The sequence below is a fragment of the Nerophis ophidion genome, linkage group LG10, assembly GCF_033978795.1.
Source record: "Nerophis ophidion isolate RoL-2023_Sa linkage group LG10, RoL_Noph_v1.0, whole genome shotgun sequence".
In the NCBI taxonomy this organism is placed as follows: Eukaryota; Metazoa; Chordata; class Actinopteri; order Syngnathiformes; family Syngnathidae; genus Nerophis; species Nerophis ophidion.
This window is the reverse complement of record NC_084620.1, coordinates 9,614,559-9,633,278: the sequence shown is the minus strand read 5'-3', so window position 1 is coordinate 9,633,278 and position 18,720 is coordinate 9,614,559. Positions and strand designations below refer to the sequence as shown.

Sequence of the window (18,720 nt, the reverse complement as noted above, 5' to 3'; positions counted from 1 at the left end):
TGTGAGGATTTGAGGAGCTCCACAACCCATGACGTCACGCGCACATCTTCTGCTACTTCCGGTAAAGGCAAGGCTTTTTTATTAGCGACCAAAAGTTGCGAACTTTTTCGTCGATGTTCTCTACTAAATCCTTGCAGCACAAATATGGCATTATCGCGAAATGATCAAGTATGACACAGAATGGACCTGCTATCCCCGTTTAAATAAGAAAATCTCATTTCAGTAGGCCTTTAAAACATAGTTTTACTCTTTAGCTTTTAAACCAGCATGAGAGTTGTGGGATTTTAGTCTATTTTAATTTTCTCTGATGTATTTTATGCCTCCGGGTACTCCGGCTTCCTCCCACTTCCAAAGACATGCACCTGGAGATAGGTTGATTGGCAACACTAAATTGGCCCTAGTGTGTGAATGTGAGTGTGAATGTTGTCTGTCTATCTGTGTTGGCCCTGCGATGAGGTGGCGACTTGTCCAGGGTGTACCCCGCCTTCCGCCCGATTGTAGCTGAGATAGGCGCCAGCGCCCCCCGCGACCCCGAAAGAGAATAAGCGGTAGAAAATGGATGGATGGATGGTATTTTATGTATTTATTATTTTCTATAAATGTTTTATATTACTTTCCTCGTATATATGTCTCAACTTCTGTGCAGCCCTTTGTGAACCTTCTTTTGTTTTTTTTCTAATATGCTATATAAATAAAGTGGATTGACTTGAAAGAAGCTAACATAGCTATGCTAGTGTTGCTAACATTTGCGTCCTCCAGTCCCACTTTTTAAAGTAACGTTGTTGTATGTACAATATATCCTCTATGGCAGACATGTTTCTTTTCTTTTTTTTTTCCCTGAAATGTATAATTCAGACAAAAATAAATGTCCACTGTAGGAGGACATATGGAAGACTTCATTGACACAACTACAGAGTTACAGTATGAAGTGTTCCCGCCATTATCCCGGAAGTCATGTTTCTTATATAACTGCAAAATACAACACTCTAATATGAGTACTAACACATGAGGAATGACAGAAAGCAGCTTGCAGGTAAGAAGAATTGTGTATTCTTCATGAAACATGCAAAATACAAAATAAACAAAACAAGCGTGCCTATAGCACGGGAAGCTAACGGAGTAGCTAACAAGAAAAGCTAAGCACACGAACAGGGCGAAGCTTAGCTCAGGAATAGAATAGGTAGCTATCCTAACTGCATAGAAGCAAATAAAAACACCAGACCGAGTGAGGCGAGAGGACGGAAAAAGTAGCTCTCTGATTAGTGCCCAGGAGCAGGTGAGTGTCCCGAACACTAATCAGAGACAGGCGAAAACAATCTGCCGTCATGGCAACAACACAAAACAGGGGTGCTGAAACAAAACTTAAACAACAACTGAATCAAGAGGTAAACAAACTAGGATCCGGGCAACGGATCATCACAAAAGGATTGGCATGTTGATCAGATAATGACGGGTTTACTCACTTTTGGCTTTTCCCGAGTGAGGAATGAAGTCATGGAGAGTCAGAGGTGGGTAGAGTAGTCAGAAATTGTACTCAAGTAAGAGTACAGTTACTTTAGAGATTTATTACTCAAGTAAAAGTAAGGAGTAGTCACCCAAATATTTACTTGAGTAAAAGTAAAAAGTATGTTGTGAAAAAAACTACTTAAGTACTGAGTAACTGATGAGTAACCTGATTACGGCAAAAAATAATGTACAAAAACATAAAAATAGCAATGAGCAAGTTCAGAGCCAGGAATATCTCTTAAGCAACAAAAACAATATTATATATTAAATAATAGTACATTAAAATACAATTTAAAAAATGGCACATTGAGCCACAATAACTTAACAGCACCATAGGCTCAGTAGGCATTCATTGATTTGATTGATTGATTAAAACTTGTATTAGTAGATTGCAGTACAGTACATATTCAGTGCAATTGACCACTAAATGGTAACACCCCAATAAGTTTTTCAACGTTTATCAATTACTTAGTAAATGACCAAGTCGAGGTGATCTACCTCATATATACATATACATACACACATATCATTTATACACACACATATCATACATACACACACAAATCATTTATACACACATATCATATATATATATATATGTATATATATATATATATATACATACATACATTTATATATACAGTATATAATTTATATTTATTTATTTTGCCGTTTTTGTTCACATGTTGAAGGTGTTTTAATGAATATACATGCATGTTTAACATATAGATTCCTATCTTTCATGAAGACAAGAATATAAGTTGGTGTATTACCTGATTCTGATGACTTGCAATGATTGGAATCAGACGTTCACGTTTTCAAATGGAGGAGAAAAAAAGTTCCTCTTTTCCGTCCAATACCACATGAAAGTCGTTGGTTTTTGGCATCTTATTTGTCCAGCTTCCATATTCGTTTTTATACACTTTACAAGAAATACATTGGCGGCAAACTCCGTATCTTGCTAGCTTGTTTGCGCTGGCTTTCGGAGACTCTTATTTTGTTAGCGCAGGCGCGATAGAGCAGCGCTTTTATTGTGAAGACAGGAACTGTGCGATCAGTCTTTAGGCCTTTGACGGGAAGTACGGTTGAAATAAAAAGTATATTGCACAGTACAGTACATAATCCGTACAATTGACCACTAAAGGTAACACCCGAATAAGTTTTTTAACTTGTTTAAGTCGGGTCATGTGACCGCCTGGCTCTGTTTGATTGGTCCAACGTCACCAGTGACTGCATGTGATTGGTGAAACGCAGGCATGCGCAAATCCTACTTTGAAGCTCTGTCATTAACCAAAACAAACATTAATAGATCGATAAAAAAAGTAGCGAGTAGCGAGCTGAATGTAGATAAATAGAACGGAATAAAAGTAGCGTTTCATCTCTATAAATATACTCAAGTAAAAGTAAAAGTATGTTGCATAAAAACTACTCGTAGAAGTACAATTTATCCCAAAAGTTACTCAAGTAAATGTAACGGAGTAAATGTAGCGCGTTACTACCCACCTCTGTGGAGAGTTGTTGACTTTTAAAAGAAACTGTCATCATGAGATTATTTTCCTCTTTCTTCTATGGCGAGTAGATTTTCGCCTACTCTCCTTCAGGGTTTAGGTTCTGTGCCAGAAGCCTTACAACAGGGGTGCCCATTACGTCGATCGTGAGCTACCGGTCGATCGTGGAGGATGTGTCAGTCGATCGCAAACCAAGCATTAAAAAAATACACCTAAAAATTTGTGATCATCAATCTTTACCATGACGTCACTTTCATCACTTGATTGACATTCACGGCACCCGAGGGTCTTCTGAGATGTCGCTGGCTGCTGTCGGGTCAATATTAAAAAAACATGGCCGAGAAACACTTTTTATTTCAACCCCGTACCTGCTGTCAAAACCCTAAATACCGACTGCACAGTTGCTGTCTTCACAATAAAAGCCCTGCTTCATCCTGCCTGCGTTAACAAAATAAGAGTCTCAGAAAGCTAGCGTGCACAAGATAGCAAGCTACGGAGTTTGCCATCAATGTATTTCTTGCAAAATGTATAAAAACAAGTATGGAAGCTGGATAAATAAGATGCCAAAAACTAAAAACTTTCATGTGGTATTGGATAGAAAGGAGGACTTTTTTTCTCCTCCATTCGAAAATGTGGACGTTATCAGCACTACTGTCTGATTCCAAGTCATAAAAACAGGTAATACACCAACTTGTATTCTTGTCTTCATGAAACAAAGGAATCTCTATGTGTTAAACATGCTTTTGTTATCATTAAATACCTTAAACGTGTTAACCAAAACGTGTTTTTCATAAATAATTAAATATAAATTAGATATATATGAATGAGGTAGATTCCTTCGACTTGGTCATTTGAAAAGTAGCTCGTCTGCAGAAAAAGTGTGGGAACCCCTGCCTTACAAGCTGCGGAACACTTGGCGACATTGTGGAAAATATACTTAAAAAAGATATATATATATATATACATATATTAAACGATAAAACGGAGTCGCCATAATTGTACTGTTACAATGTGTAGATTTTTTTTTATACAAACAGTATGTTTTTTTAACCAAATTACAGTGAATTGAAAAATGACGCCACTGTTATTTTCACGGTAATATCGTGGCGACTGAGCAGCCCGTTATTTTTAACCGTAAAATCCACGGACTTTTCTTTACAGCGTACCGTCAATTAAGTATTTACACAAAACAGAACAGCTCAGCAAAACCACTCACACATGAAGCCAGTTCTTCTTGACAGCAGATTTCAAACAAAGTGGACGTGTGTCGGCCAAAGGACACACACAGTTAAGCCTCCCAGTTATTGCAGATCTACAAAACTTGATCACTCCTCGGCGTAGCCGCCAGGAAAGAGTTCAACTTCCTGGCTCGTGGCTCAAATATGCTATGACGGTGGAACCTGGTTTTAAGAACTTAATTGGTTCTTGAACATAACTGAAAAATGTGTACAGTAAAGCAGAGTTCCCTATGAAAATAAATGTAAACGTGAATAATTGGTTCTAGCATGGATAAAAGTCCCTATTTTAGTAAGAAACTGCTCACTTTGAAGACACTATTATGTACTGTGAATATACTGTATACACCGTATTTTCCGGACCGTAGGGCGCACTGGATTATATCAACCTCGCCGTCGGTACGGACTACAAAGGCGGACACGCGCAATTTTTCAGGATTCACGATGATCCCAAGTACAGATCAACAGGTAACAGAAGGTAGGAAAAGTTGCTTTTGCATAATATTGCAAAACAACACACCAGATAATATGTCTTACCTTATACACACACCGTAATAATACTCATATGTCTAATGCGTCGATAATCCACCAAGCGGAGTGACTTCATAGTTTACCAAAGTCATACTAAAACATTTTGATAGATTATTGAGTGCCGTGTGGAATGTTGTGTATTTTTAATGGAACACATCAAATGTTGCTGTTGTTTACGTGAGTGATATTGCCATCATATTGTAGTCAACACGTATCTCTTATGTTTGACTGCCATCTACTGGTCACATTTACCATTACACCATGTACCAAATAAAATTGTTTCGAGGTCGGTGAACAAAACCAGAATTATTCAGTACATTAGGGTGCACCGGGTAATAAGGAACAAAATAAGATTTTAAGTGTGCCTTATAGTCCGGAAAATACAGTAAGTAGCTAAGCTACCGCCAAGTTATTGGAAAATGTAGTTTATCTACATAGCTTAGCTATATGTAGCTTGCCCATCACATATATGTACTATTTTCAAAACTATGATGCATTTAGTCCCTTTAGGGGACACTGCAAAAAGTGAAAATTGGACAAACTGCACAACAGCACTTCACTCTGTTGAAGACATGCAGAAAAACACAGCTCATTAGAATTAGAGGCCTACTGAAATGAGATGTTCTTATTTAAACGGGGATAGCAGGTCCATTCTATGTGTCATACTTGATCATTTCGCGATATTGCCATATTTTTGCTGAAAGGATTTAGTAGAGAACATCGACGATAAAGTTTGCAACTTTTGGTCGCTAATAAAAAAGCCTTGCCTTTACTGGAAGTCGCAGACGATGTGCACGTGACCTCACTGGTTGTAGGGCTCCTCACATCCTCAAATTGTTTACAATGTGAGCCACCAGCAGTAAGAGCAATTCGGACCGAGAAAGCGACAATTTCCCCATTAATTTGAGCGAGGATGAAAGATTCGTGGATGAGGATATTGATAGTGAAGGACTAAAAAAAAAAGAAAAAACAAACAGGCGAGGGCAAGTGAGTGCGATTCAGATGTTTTTAGACACATTTACCAGGATAATTCTGGAAAATCCCTTATCTGCTATTGTGTTGCTAGTGTTTTAGTGAGATTTAAACACAAGCAAAAAATACTTTAAGACCAATGTCTTGAAAAAATATATCACTCTTGAATCAACATTGTGGTTAATATTATGATTAATGTTAATTAAAAACTAAACATGATATATAAATAATAATAGAAGTACAATTGTTTGTATATATTGTATATATAATTACTGCAAAGGTTTAATATGTACACAGGGATATTTCACATGCCTGTACTGTGTATAAAATTGAACTATGTTCATGTTGTTTATAATGTTGTTTATAATGTGTATTTATAATAAGTTGTGCAAAGGACATTTTATGATTTTCGGAAGTTTATTTTGTACTTGAAATTGTTTATAGAGTTAGGCGCAATAAGAGTTTAACTTCAGCCTAAACCCTCTCGGTCTGCAACATTTTTTATTTTCAATCTATAAATGTACAACTGTTTGTTTGCTTTGTTGACCATTGACCGAAGAACAATAAACATTCCATCCATCCATCCATTTTCCACCGCTTATTCCCTTTTGGGGTCGCGTGGGGCGCTGGCGCCTATCTCAGCTACAATCGGGAATAAACATTCATTCAGATTAAATAATACCTGAAGTCGGAGGGGTGTGGCCACGGGAAATCACGCAGCTGCATGGACGCCGCAATCTCCGCTGATCTCCGGTAAGAGGCGACTTTATACCACAATTTTCTCCCCGAAAACTGTCAGTAGACATGTAGTCGGGATCCATGTTCGCTTGACCGCTCTGATCCATAGTAAAGCTTCACCTCTGGGAATTTTAAACAAGGAAACACCGGCTGTGTTTGTGTGGCTAAAGGCTAAAGCTTCCCACCTCCATCTTTCTACTTTGCTTTCTCCATTATTAATTGAAGAAATTGCAAAAGATTCAGCAACACAGATGTGCAGAATACTGTGTAATTATGCGATTAAAGAAGACTACTTACAGCTTGGATCGGGCTGGAAAATAATGTCCGCTACAACCCAAGACGTCAAACGCACGCGTCATCATACCGCAACGTTTTCAACAGGACACTTCGCGGGAAATTTAAAATTGCCATTTAGTAAACTAAAAAGGCCGTATTGGCATGTGTTGCAATGTTAATATTTCATCATTGATATATAAACTATCAGACTGCGTGGTCGGTAGTAGTGGGTTTCAGTAGGCCTTTAAAGCTACAGGCACACAAATGCTGCCTTCCTACAGTAGAAGGGTTGACTAAACATTATTTTAAACTGTCTAAATTTGAGCATAGAGGCTAGATTTTATACAAAAAAAACCATCCAATACACTTTTGTCGGAGCTGTTATTAGAAATGAATGATAAATAGTCCAACACGAGACCTTTATCTTGTTTTTGAAGTTTGACGTCATAACACGACACCTCAGGCAGCTAGAAATATGAGAAATATGTCAAGCAGCAAAGTAATGTCACTCCTGCATGGTGCAAATCTCATTTTGCCATCTCTGTGTATAAGTGTGCATGTGTGTGTGTGTGTGTGTGTGTGCATGTTCCTATCCCCGCATCGCATACTTCACATGTGTTCCATATTGAAGTCACACACCCAACCAGCGTTATCTCTCTGACTACACACACACACACACACGCAGGTTCTCATGCACAAACTGCTGGGCCATGGACAAGAAAAAGAAAATCTACCACAAAAGTGGTTAAAAGCGCTGCAAGAAGTGAAGAGAGCCCGCTGGTTGTGCCTCGCAGGCTCGGTCGCCATGTCGACAGCAAAGAGAGAGTCACATGCCAGCAAGTCGAGGAGTCTCAAGGTCATTTCATGCATTAATGTTCTGCACAAAATAAAGAACTTGGTGTGAAGCAATCATCAGGGAAAGAAAGGACGCACACTTTTTTGTTACATTTAAAGAACACAAAAGTGTCACGGACTGAATGTTTTTAATTAAAAAGCACCAAAGTGTGTTTATTACAGGAAGTGTCCGGGCAGTGATAAGGACAGGAAGGAAGCACTCAAGACACGTGAAGAGTGGTCACAAGCACCACTCAGAAGTGCTGAGTGGTCTGAGGTCATGCAGCAGGTGGCGAGCAAGGGAGTAAAGAGAAGTTTTGTATGGGAACCGAAAAGAAGGAAACATATTTTCTTCTCATTTCACACTTCTTGTATTAACATGAGGCCGAAGTATAAATGGCATCATTTCAATGAAGCTACTTTTCATTGCTGCTCTCATCAGCACTTATTTTTATAAACAGGAAGTGGTTACTTTTACGGTCATGTGGGGGCGAAAAAGGACAGTAGTTCACACTTTAGTCTTTGTCCCTGGGTTTGAACCCAGTCATGTTATTCTCTGAAAGATATTTCACACGTATTTTGGTCTGCAGCAGGGGTGTCTAAACTATGGTTTGCTCGGATCTTAGGTTTGGCCCACAAGACGCCATGAGTTTAATAAGCAATATTCAATTTGATTTTGATTATATCAATATTTGATCTTATTGCTGAGGATTTGCTGCCCTATTGTGGCGAATATGAGTAAATCAGGTTTATGACCATAAAATATGAGCTAGCCGTAACTTATATGACCCAATCCAAACAACCTTCCCTAGTCATGGCGCCAAAAAAAATGCAACCAATAAAGTCAACACCCATCCATTTTCTACCGCTTATTCCCTTTCGGGGTCGCTGGGGGCGCTGGCGCCTATCTCAGCTACAATCGGGCGGAAGGCAGGGTACACCCTGGACAAGTCGCCACCTCATCGCAGGGCCAACACAGATAGACAGACAATATTTACACTCACATTCACACACTAGGGCCAATTTAGTGTTGCCAATCAACCTATCCCCAGGTGCATGTCTTTGGAAGTGGGAGGAAACCGGAGTACCCGGAGGGAACCCACGCATTCACGGGGAGAACATGCAAACTCCACACAGAAAGATCCCGAGCCTGGATTTGAACCCAGGACTGCAGGAACTTCGTATTGTGAGGCAGACGCACTAACCCCTCTGCCACCGTGAAGCCCTAAAGTCAACACGCATGGTCACATATAACACAACCTGCTCACTGTACTTTTTGTACTATATACAGTATTTATATATATATATATATATATATATATATATATATATATATATATATATATATATATGTATGTATCATGTATACCAAAATGGATACATGGATGATGCAGCAGATGATTGGGAGAATGTCATGTGGTCAGATGAAACCAAAATAGAACTTTTTGGTATAAAATCAACTCGTTGTGTTTGAAGGAAGAAGAATACTGAGTTGCATCCCAAGAACACCAAACCTACTGTGGAGCATGGGGGTGGAAACATCATGCTTTGGGGCTGTTTTTCTGCTAAGGGGACAGGACGATTGATCCGTGTTAAGGAAAGAATGAATGGGGCCATGTATCGTGAGATTTTGAGCCGAAACCTCCTTCCATCAGTGAGAGCTTTGAATGGGTGACCAAATACTTATTTTCCACCATAATTTACAATTATATTCTTTAAAATTCCTACACTGTGAATTCCTGGATTTTTTTTTACATTCTGTCTCTCGCAGTTGAAGTGTACCTATGATGAAAATTACAGACCTCTGTCATCATTTTAAGTGGGAGAACTTGCACAATCGGTGGCTGACTAAATACTTTTTTGCCCCACTGTATATGTATAAATATATATATACATACATAAATATATATATGTATATATATATATATATATATATATATATATATATATATTTTTTTTTTTTTTTTCCTATATATTGTGGAAAGGGATTGTGATCAGCGCGCAGCAGGACTAAAGGTCAACGACTCTGTCCATGGTGCTGAAAACAGAGCGCTAACAGACGGGGGCGTGGCATGCGCTGACGGCGAGACACAGCTGGCAGGTGATTAGATTGCACAGGTGATAAACTAATCATCTGTCGTCTTTAACAGTGGGCGGTCAGGTGCAGGAGGACGAGGAAGTTGGAGAGAGACTGGAAAGTCCGAAAAAAAAAGCATACTCATTGATGGTGGTGTTGAAAAACATTAAACCTGTTGTAAACTCTATGCGCTTGGCTACTTTGACATGCATCTGTGGGTGGAACCGCAAGACAGCGACTTCTACAAATATATATATATATATATATATATATATATATATATATATATATATATATATATATATATATATATAAAAATCTCCTGATGATTGAGGGAACCCCTCATGAAACAGATCTGTAGAGATGAAGTAGTCTTGTGATTTTTTCCCACACCTACATATTGCGCTCTACCACGGTATCGAGCACTATTCTCCGGATAATCCAATCAAGACATATATATATATATATATATATTAGGGCTGGGCATAAAAGATTCTTCTTCATACTGCCTTAATATATGCTACTTTTAAACTTTCATGCAAAGAGGGAAATCAGGACTAAGTCAATTGACCAAAACTGTATTTATTAAATACTCTTCATTCTCTCATGGGTGACTTTTTTAAATGAAAGAACAAATTAGTACTACTGTTACCTTTTGTAGTAACACTTCTGCTGCATACTTTGCATTTTGCTGTTGTCTGCTGAATATCTTCCCACTTGAAGCCAAACCACCGCCAGATGATGGACCCCCTGCTGTTTTTGGGGGGCATTAATTGTTCTTCCTCCATTTGTGATCAGTTTCGCACCTTCTCTCTCTTGTAATGTCACTCAACTCCGCTCTGCTTGCGCTACCTGCCTCAGCTATCTTTCGCCATGCTGCTACCTCTCTGCTCGGCGTCCTCAATATATATATATGAAGAGTTCATACGCAAAAACCGATAAACGCCATTTTGATAAAGTTTAGCCCAGCTTCGGTAATATATAGTCCGCCACTTCTATTGTGGTATACCAAAATCAATTTGTTTGCAAATGCGGACAAATGCCGCTTTTAACGTCATTTAGTTCAGCGATTTATTGCAAAGGCCGATAAGCGCCATGGATCATCTACCACAAAAGCCGATATATCCGTTTGCCCAACCAGCGCTGCAGTACGGGATCACGTGACAAACAAAATGGGGTCGCGCACGGACTCACTCAGTGTTGTTATCCACGCATGAATCATTTGGAAGCTTCTCCTGTGAACACTGTTAAGCCAGCGAAAAAAACTGACCTGTTGAAGTTATTTGATGTTGGCGCTAGCACGCGTGTCCGTGAGTTTTACACCGCCGCGTTAAACGATGTTGTCGAGCATGGAGCTAATGTCGATAGCGATGATGAGTGAGCTGTTATCTGCACAGGAGTGTTTTTGATAGGCAAACCAGGTTGAGCATTTGTGGTTGTTTTATTAATAAAACATTTTCTTAATTGCAACACTGTTTTTTTTTGTTTTTTCATTTTGTGCTGAAAAGCACAAGGTAAATATGTGAGGTCACAGTTCCAAAAAAGCATGTCCGGTTAGCAAGTACGAAAAAACAATGTTAGCAGGGACAGCTAGATTTATACGTACCAAGGGATCGAAACTGTTAAATAATGAAGTAAAGAAATGTGAAAAGTTGTTACGTTGAAATGTGGCTTTCGATACATTTCACGTTCTGTTTTTCTCTCTATCTTTATCTTGAATATTATGCGAAATAACGACCGCAAAGAAAACGATTTTGGAGATATCTGTTTTTGCGACATATCATAATTTGGATATATCTGCTTTTGACGTAAAACCACATCAAACACTCTTACTTGAAAGCCATTCATTACATCAGCATTTCTTAAAAGTTTAGGCTTTCATGACTTGCGTATGTTGATATTAAATAAACCATTGTACGCTTGTGCATGTACCGGCAACACCAGCAGGCAGAAAATCGTTAATATACAGAATCGGTCAAAATGGATTTATCTGCTTTTGCATATGAACTCTTCATATATATGTATATATATATATATATATATATGAATTTCAAATATATGTATATATATATATATATATATATATATATATATATATATATATATATATATATATATATATATATATATATATATATATATATATATTGTTTTATTTTAGCCCGATGCGGCAAATGTTCGGCCAACACGTTCGGACATCCCTGGTCTACAGGAAGTTGAATCATTTGCATTCTCTGTAGGCGATAAAGTAACTTATTTATTTTTCTGTATTGTGGAGCATTTTATGACTATCTATGATCAATGACTGGGTGTCAAAATCCTGTTGTTTATTATTTCCATTTATCCTTCAACGTTGTCGAGGATAGTCTGTGATTTTGCCACGTTCAGTTTTTTCCACCGCTAGTTGTTGATGACGAGCTAAAGGCAGGTGATATTCTCCTCCGCCACCCTGCGGGAATCTCTTTCCGTTGTTTACGCCGAGCGGAGAGTCTCCCGTGATGAATCACAGGCTTGCCCGATCATGTGCGCCACCTTTCTTTCCGTAAAGACAACGCCCACTCGGACAAGAGGAGCACGTAGGATACGCTTTTATTGCGATTCCAGGCGGCGTGCTAATAGTCTGTGGCTAACCCTCTGCAGCGCGGCGGCGTGATGCATCATGAGGTGTAGGAGGTTATATTGGCCTTTTATCCTCGCTGCGTCTCGCCTCCGTCTCCCCAGTGAGCACTCGCTTTATCCTGGCAGACTCCACGCCCACCATCCTCCTCCATGCTACACTCAATCAACATTACTGCCTCTCACTTCCTTTTTTTTTTTGGAAAGTTACAGTGCAATAAGTCACCTGAGCACATAAAACATGGCAACGTAGCTAATAGTGCACAACCTCGAGCATATGATTTTTCAATAAGCACGTTTTTAATACATTTGAGGCATGGCTGCATTTAAAAGACAGTAAGCTACTGTATCGCCATTAATAATGTAACACACACAACACTAATGATAGCCACGCAAGACCTCATTCATCATTTATAGGAGGAAAGACTTGAGAATTTCAAATTAGGGCGACTCCTCGGACCAGTTAGACACATTTCCAAAGGCACTTTTCTTTGCTGTTGTTGAACTTTTTCTTTTTTTATGAACAGTTTTGAAAATTGGAATGAACTTTTTACGTCCTCTTTTGGCACAACTTCCAGTTTAAAAAGTCTTTCAAAAAGTCATCTATTTATCTGCTTTAAGCCGCGAACCCAGCAGTTTTTTTGTAAAATATATTTTTATTAAATCAGCTGATGTCAAGGCGTGGACTGTGATGTGGTTTGTTGGATCGGAAAACGGTCGGAGGTACGAACATGATTTAATCTTAACTCAAAACAGGAACAAACAAAAGGCGCTCACAAGGAGGTACAAAAACTTAGCTGTGAAAACAAAACTTGCACTAAGTCAAAACTATGGACAAACTAAAACTTGCACGATGGCAGAACTATGAATAACTAAAATGAAAACACTTACTGTGACCGAGAAAAGAGCATGAAAAAAGCAGCATGGATATCATGGGTTTGTCGAGGGGGATGGATGGTGATGTCGCCAGGCTGGCTACCTGGCAACTGTGGCTTAAATAATACTACGGTGATTGAAAACAGGTGCGTGATATGGGGAATAATGGGTTGGCATGGAAACAAATCAAACAAGGAAGTGCAAAAACAGGAAACAATGGAGTCTTAAGCAAAACAGAACATAACTAAACAAAACATGATCACAAGACATGACACCTGACATGTATACTGTGTATATGTATATAATTTATCTATTTTTTAAGATTTTTTTTTTATATACATGATACAGGTTGTATATCTTACATTATTGAATGTATCAAATGTGATGAATATTAAATGGACGACAATAGAAACAAACCCTTTCGGCTTTTTGTGCCATCCATTTGCCTTTTTAAAACATTACATGGGTTTAACTCTTTAAGATGTAAATAAATTTCTCAATCAATCAATCAATCAAAAAAAGCTTGCCCCACCGCTGGTTTGACCTAATTTAGACCAGAAAATGTACTGTTAGCTGTTTGTGCTTCCATCGGTTCAACTTGAAAGGCCCATTATCGCTCTTTATGTAATCATGTAATATAACACATATTACTGCACGCTGTTGCAAGCTGTAAAATGAACAGAAAGTGCTTTTAGCGCCACTGAAACTTGTATGATCGTACAAAAAAAAAAAACACCAGGACCCTTATTGCTTTTAGAAAGAAGACATGCTCACATGTTTGTTATTCAGAAACCCTCGAGGTTGTATAAAAAAAAAATTTTGTTTATTTTTTGTTTCAGGACAAACGAGACACAAACCTTCCCAATTGTTAGAAAGCCCACTGTTTAATATGTTTGTGTGTATGCTTCACTGATGAGAGTATTTGGTGAACATTGTTTTGTCCTACTAATTTCGGCGGTTCTTGAACTCACCATAGTGTAGACTGTGTGAAATAGTGCCCACTGTTTACATTTTACATGTAAACGGTTTGTTTACATGTACAATCTTCCACTCCTTCTTTAATCTCATTTTGTCCACCAAACGTTTTATGCTGTGTGTGAATGCACAAAGGTGCACTTTGTTGATGTTATTGACTTGTTGGAGTGCTAATCAGGCATGTTTGACACAACTGCAGGTGTCACGCCAAATTTCTTTCCCCCTACAAAAACTTTCCCCCCCCCATTTACTTCCGGGGTCATGATTAATACAGACGTTTTGTTAACGCTATATTATAAAAATATAACGCTATATTATAAAAATACAGACGTTTTGTTAACGCTATATTATGAAAAAAAAATTTAAAAACAATTTACAAACACAAGCTATGGGATGACACATTTACTTCCGGGGTCACGTTTCCTCTTATGTCATCCCATAGCTTGTGTTTGTAAATTGTTTTTTAAATGTTTTTATAATATAGCGTTAACAAAACGTCTGTATTTTTATAATGTAGCGTTATATTTTTATAATATAGCGTTAACAAAACGTCTGTATTAATCATGACCCCGGAAGTAAATGGGGGGGGGGGGGGGAGAAGGAATTTGGCATGACACAGGCTAATCAATGCTAATATGCTATCTAGGCTAGCTGTATGTACATATTGCATCATTATGGCTCATTTGTAGGTATATTTCAGATCATTTAATTTCCTTTACTTATGTCCTAGGTGTATTTAATTTATATTTGCATGTCTCATGACACATTATCTGTATTGTAATATTAGCTGCATTTCAGATAGTGTGCCATGTTGTTCCAGACCACAGCAAATATTACCTAGCTTGCCAAATATTGTAATAAACCTATTAAAAGAAGACAGCCTGCCGTTTCCTTCAACTTGGAAACACACATCTACACCTTGGGCCATTTAAAGACAGCCATTTCCAGGAGTTATCTCACCTTCTGAGTAGCCTCTGATTTACTAATGGTTTCTATTGTTGTAAAAATGGGCAGAATAAATATTATATTTAATCATTTCTGTCAACGAAGAGTTGCTTCAGCCTGCAACATATAGTCATTTTGATAGTAGGCTCTTATAGTTAATATAGACACTTACATCATGTTTTGCCTTCATTATAAGACCTATGTACATTTTTTCATTTTTTGCGGCTCCAGACAGATTTGTTCTTTGTAATTTTGGTCCAGTATGGCTCTTTCAACATTCGGGGCTGCCGGCCCCTGGTCGAACCTTATCTCGCCCTCAAGTAACATCGGCAGCAACGACAAGAGCGACAACACTCTTGATATTCAAGGAGAGAGCCCCCACTAATATTTTGGAGAAAGTCGGCACTCAATCGATGAAAAAGACAAGTGTGAAATGAGGGGCGGAAGCACGGGGGAGTATTGAGTGGAAATGAAAAGACAAAGGCAATAAAAGCAAAGAGTGAGGCTCGCCAAAAGTGCCAACACACAAACACACACGCACACGCGCACACACACACACACACACACACACACACTGGGACACAGCATATGTCTCCAGTAGTGCCAGCTGGAGACATCTGGTGCCAAAACTCCACAGGTCAAAGTTAGTGACATGCTCTGTAACGCTTGCGTGTGTGTATTTTAATTGTGATGGTTGCTATGGTTACTGTACTCTCCTCCTATTAGAGCACATAATATAAACACAAAGCATGCTACAGAACAACAAACAGAATGTGGATGTGCCGAATGCTCTGAAGCGTCTAGAGACTTTTACTAACTTTTTTATTGTTTTTCCCCCAAGAACCAAAAGTATAACACATGCAATATTAATAAAAACACAACAACCATTATTAAACATAATTGGATCAACATCTTTTAGTCGTCCTTGCGACAAGACAGCCAGACGCTATGTATGATTTATTTGCAACACGGAGCCATTAGTGCTGTGCAGAAATCCCTTTCAAAAACAAAACATGGATACAATCTCATCTGGTGTGGCAAACTTGAAAAGATAAAAAGAAAAATCTACTTTTGAGTCGCTTCATGTGGTTTTTGTTTTCAAAATGCAAGCAAATTCCGACTTTTTTATTAGCTGCTCATGAAATGCAGCTGAATGTCATCTCCAAAAACAACAAAAACGCCTTTGGAAGAGTCCACAAATGGGTTGCCAAGATGGGATTTGACGTCATGTCGTGTGAGGAATTAGAACAGGGGTGTCCAAAGTACGGCCCGCGGGCGTCTTCACATTGGCCCGAGAGACACATCATGAGTTTAATACGGAATCTGGCTGCAGGGAGATTTAAATTCATTTTAAAAGTCTAATTTTATGCTGCTTGAGCTCCATCTTTTGAACATCATGTAATTCAGATCAATGACTACATATTATACATCGAATGAAACAAATTGCAGCATTTACTTATAAGAACCAATGCAAACAACCTTACCTAGTCATGGTGCAAAAATTACAAAATCGAACCAACACAAAATGCCAACAAGTTTGGTCACACATAACACAATATTACACAATTTCGGGATATTATAAAAAAAAAAAACGTCCATGCACCATGAACAAATATTGGAACTACACCCTTTAAAAAGCATCATGGGGAAAACGAACAATAATATCTCCACACTTATCCATGTTTGGAGCATTCAAGCTGCTTGGTATTCCTGATGGATTACAAACATTTAAGGAGGTTGTCACAGAAGTAAACAAGGTAGGAATCCGTTAATATGATATGCACAATTATATATCTATCCATCCATCAATTTTCTACCGCTTGACCCGTATATATAAATGATAAATGGGTTGTACTTGTATAGCGCTTTTCTACCTTCAAGGTACTCAAAGCGCTTTGACACTACTTCCACATTTACCCATTCACACACACATTCACACACTGATGGAGGGAAATGCCATGCAAGGCGCCAACCAGCACCCATCAGGAGCAAGGGTGAAGTGTCTTGCTCAGGACACAACGGACGTGACGAGGTTGGTACTAGGTGGGATTTGAACCAGGGACCCTCGGGTTGCGCACGGCCACTCTCCCACTGTGCCATATATATATATATATATATATATATATATATATATATATATATATACATACATACAAATACCCTGTGGTGTGCCGTCAGGGCCAGCAAGGCCTTCTCAGCCTAACATGACCAGAAATCATGATTATAATTATAGATACAATTAACTTATTCAATTTCCTTTTCTTAAATATGTCAAATTATTCATATTCTCTTCATGTCATATCATGCTTGTTCCAGTGCTGCTGTTTTTAGTTTTAGTTTGCATCCAATCAGAATTCAGCTAGCTTATGTTGCCATGCTCTACGAAATGAGTGTGTGAGTGAGTGAATTACTGTATATTTATGTAGCGCTTTTCTCTAGTGACTCAAAGCGCTTTACATAGTGAAACCCAATATCTAAGACACATTTAAACCAGTGTAGGTGGCACTGGTAGCAGGTGGGTAAAGTGGTTTGCCCAAGGACACAACGGCAGTGACGAGGATGGAAGCGGGGACCGAACCTGGAACCCTCAAGTTGCTGCCACGGCCACTCTACCAACTGAGCTATGTCGAAATGCTTGCCATTTTCACTCGGATAAGCCAACAATGAGGGTTACCACTGGCTTATACGGCACCGTATAGTAAGTTCAAAGATTTTATTTTTTCACTTTTAATATGTTTTTTGCAATTTGAATTTTGACAGTACCACATCCATCCATCCATCCATTTTCTACCGCTTATTCCCTTTCGGGGTCACGGGGGGCGCTGGCGCCTATCTCAGCTACAATCGGGCGGAAGGCGGGGTACACCCTGGACAAGTCGCCACCTCATCGCAGGGCCAACACAGATAGACAGACAACACTCACACTCACATTCACACACTAGGGCCAATTTAGTGTTGCCAATCAACCTATCCCCAGGTGCATGTCTTTGGAGGTGGGAGGAAGCCGGAGTACCCGGAGGGAACCCACGCATTCACGGGGAGAACATGCAAACTCCACACAGAAAGATCCCGAGCCTGGATTTGAACCCAGGACTGCAGGACCTTCGTATTGTGCGGCAGACGCACTAACCCCTCTGCCACCGTGAAGCCACATAATATATAATTTAATTGCTGGAGCGTTTTAATTGATTTTTAAATGCGCCAGAAAATAATCAGTTTTGTACACTGTTGATGTGTTTCAATTCACAGTAGTGCGTGAATATGTTCCTGTACAGTATGGTCAAGTGGTTACATCAATTATGGTATTTTGGAGAGGTAATCATTGAAGTCGGACATCCCTGAAGGCCTAGGTGAACGCACGGCACATATATATATATATATATATATATATATATATATATATATGTGGGGAAAAAAATCACAAGACTACTTCATCTCTACAGAACTGTTTCATGAGGAGTTCCCTCAATCATCAGGACAATTTATTATTTTTATTTTTTTTCATTTCATTTACAGTAATTCTGTTTTAAAAATCACATGTTGTCAACTGAGGTGCCTTTTTTCAAGCCATAAAATCTAGATTTTATTTACAGTGTATTCTATGCAGCGCTGCTCATTAAGGCTGAAATGA

At 38.8% G+C, this 18,720-nt stretch overlaps 1 protein-coding gene across 2 annotated transcripts in view; it reads right to left on the bottom strand.

The window, feature by feature from the left end:
- Window positions 1–18,720, bottom strand: part of plxna4 (plexin A4) — a 506,120-nt gene that overhangs the window by 287,384 nt on the left and 200,016 nt on the right. The gene's annotated exons all lie outside the window — the stretch shown is intronic.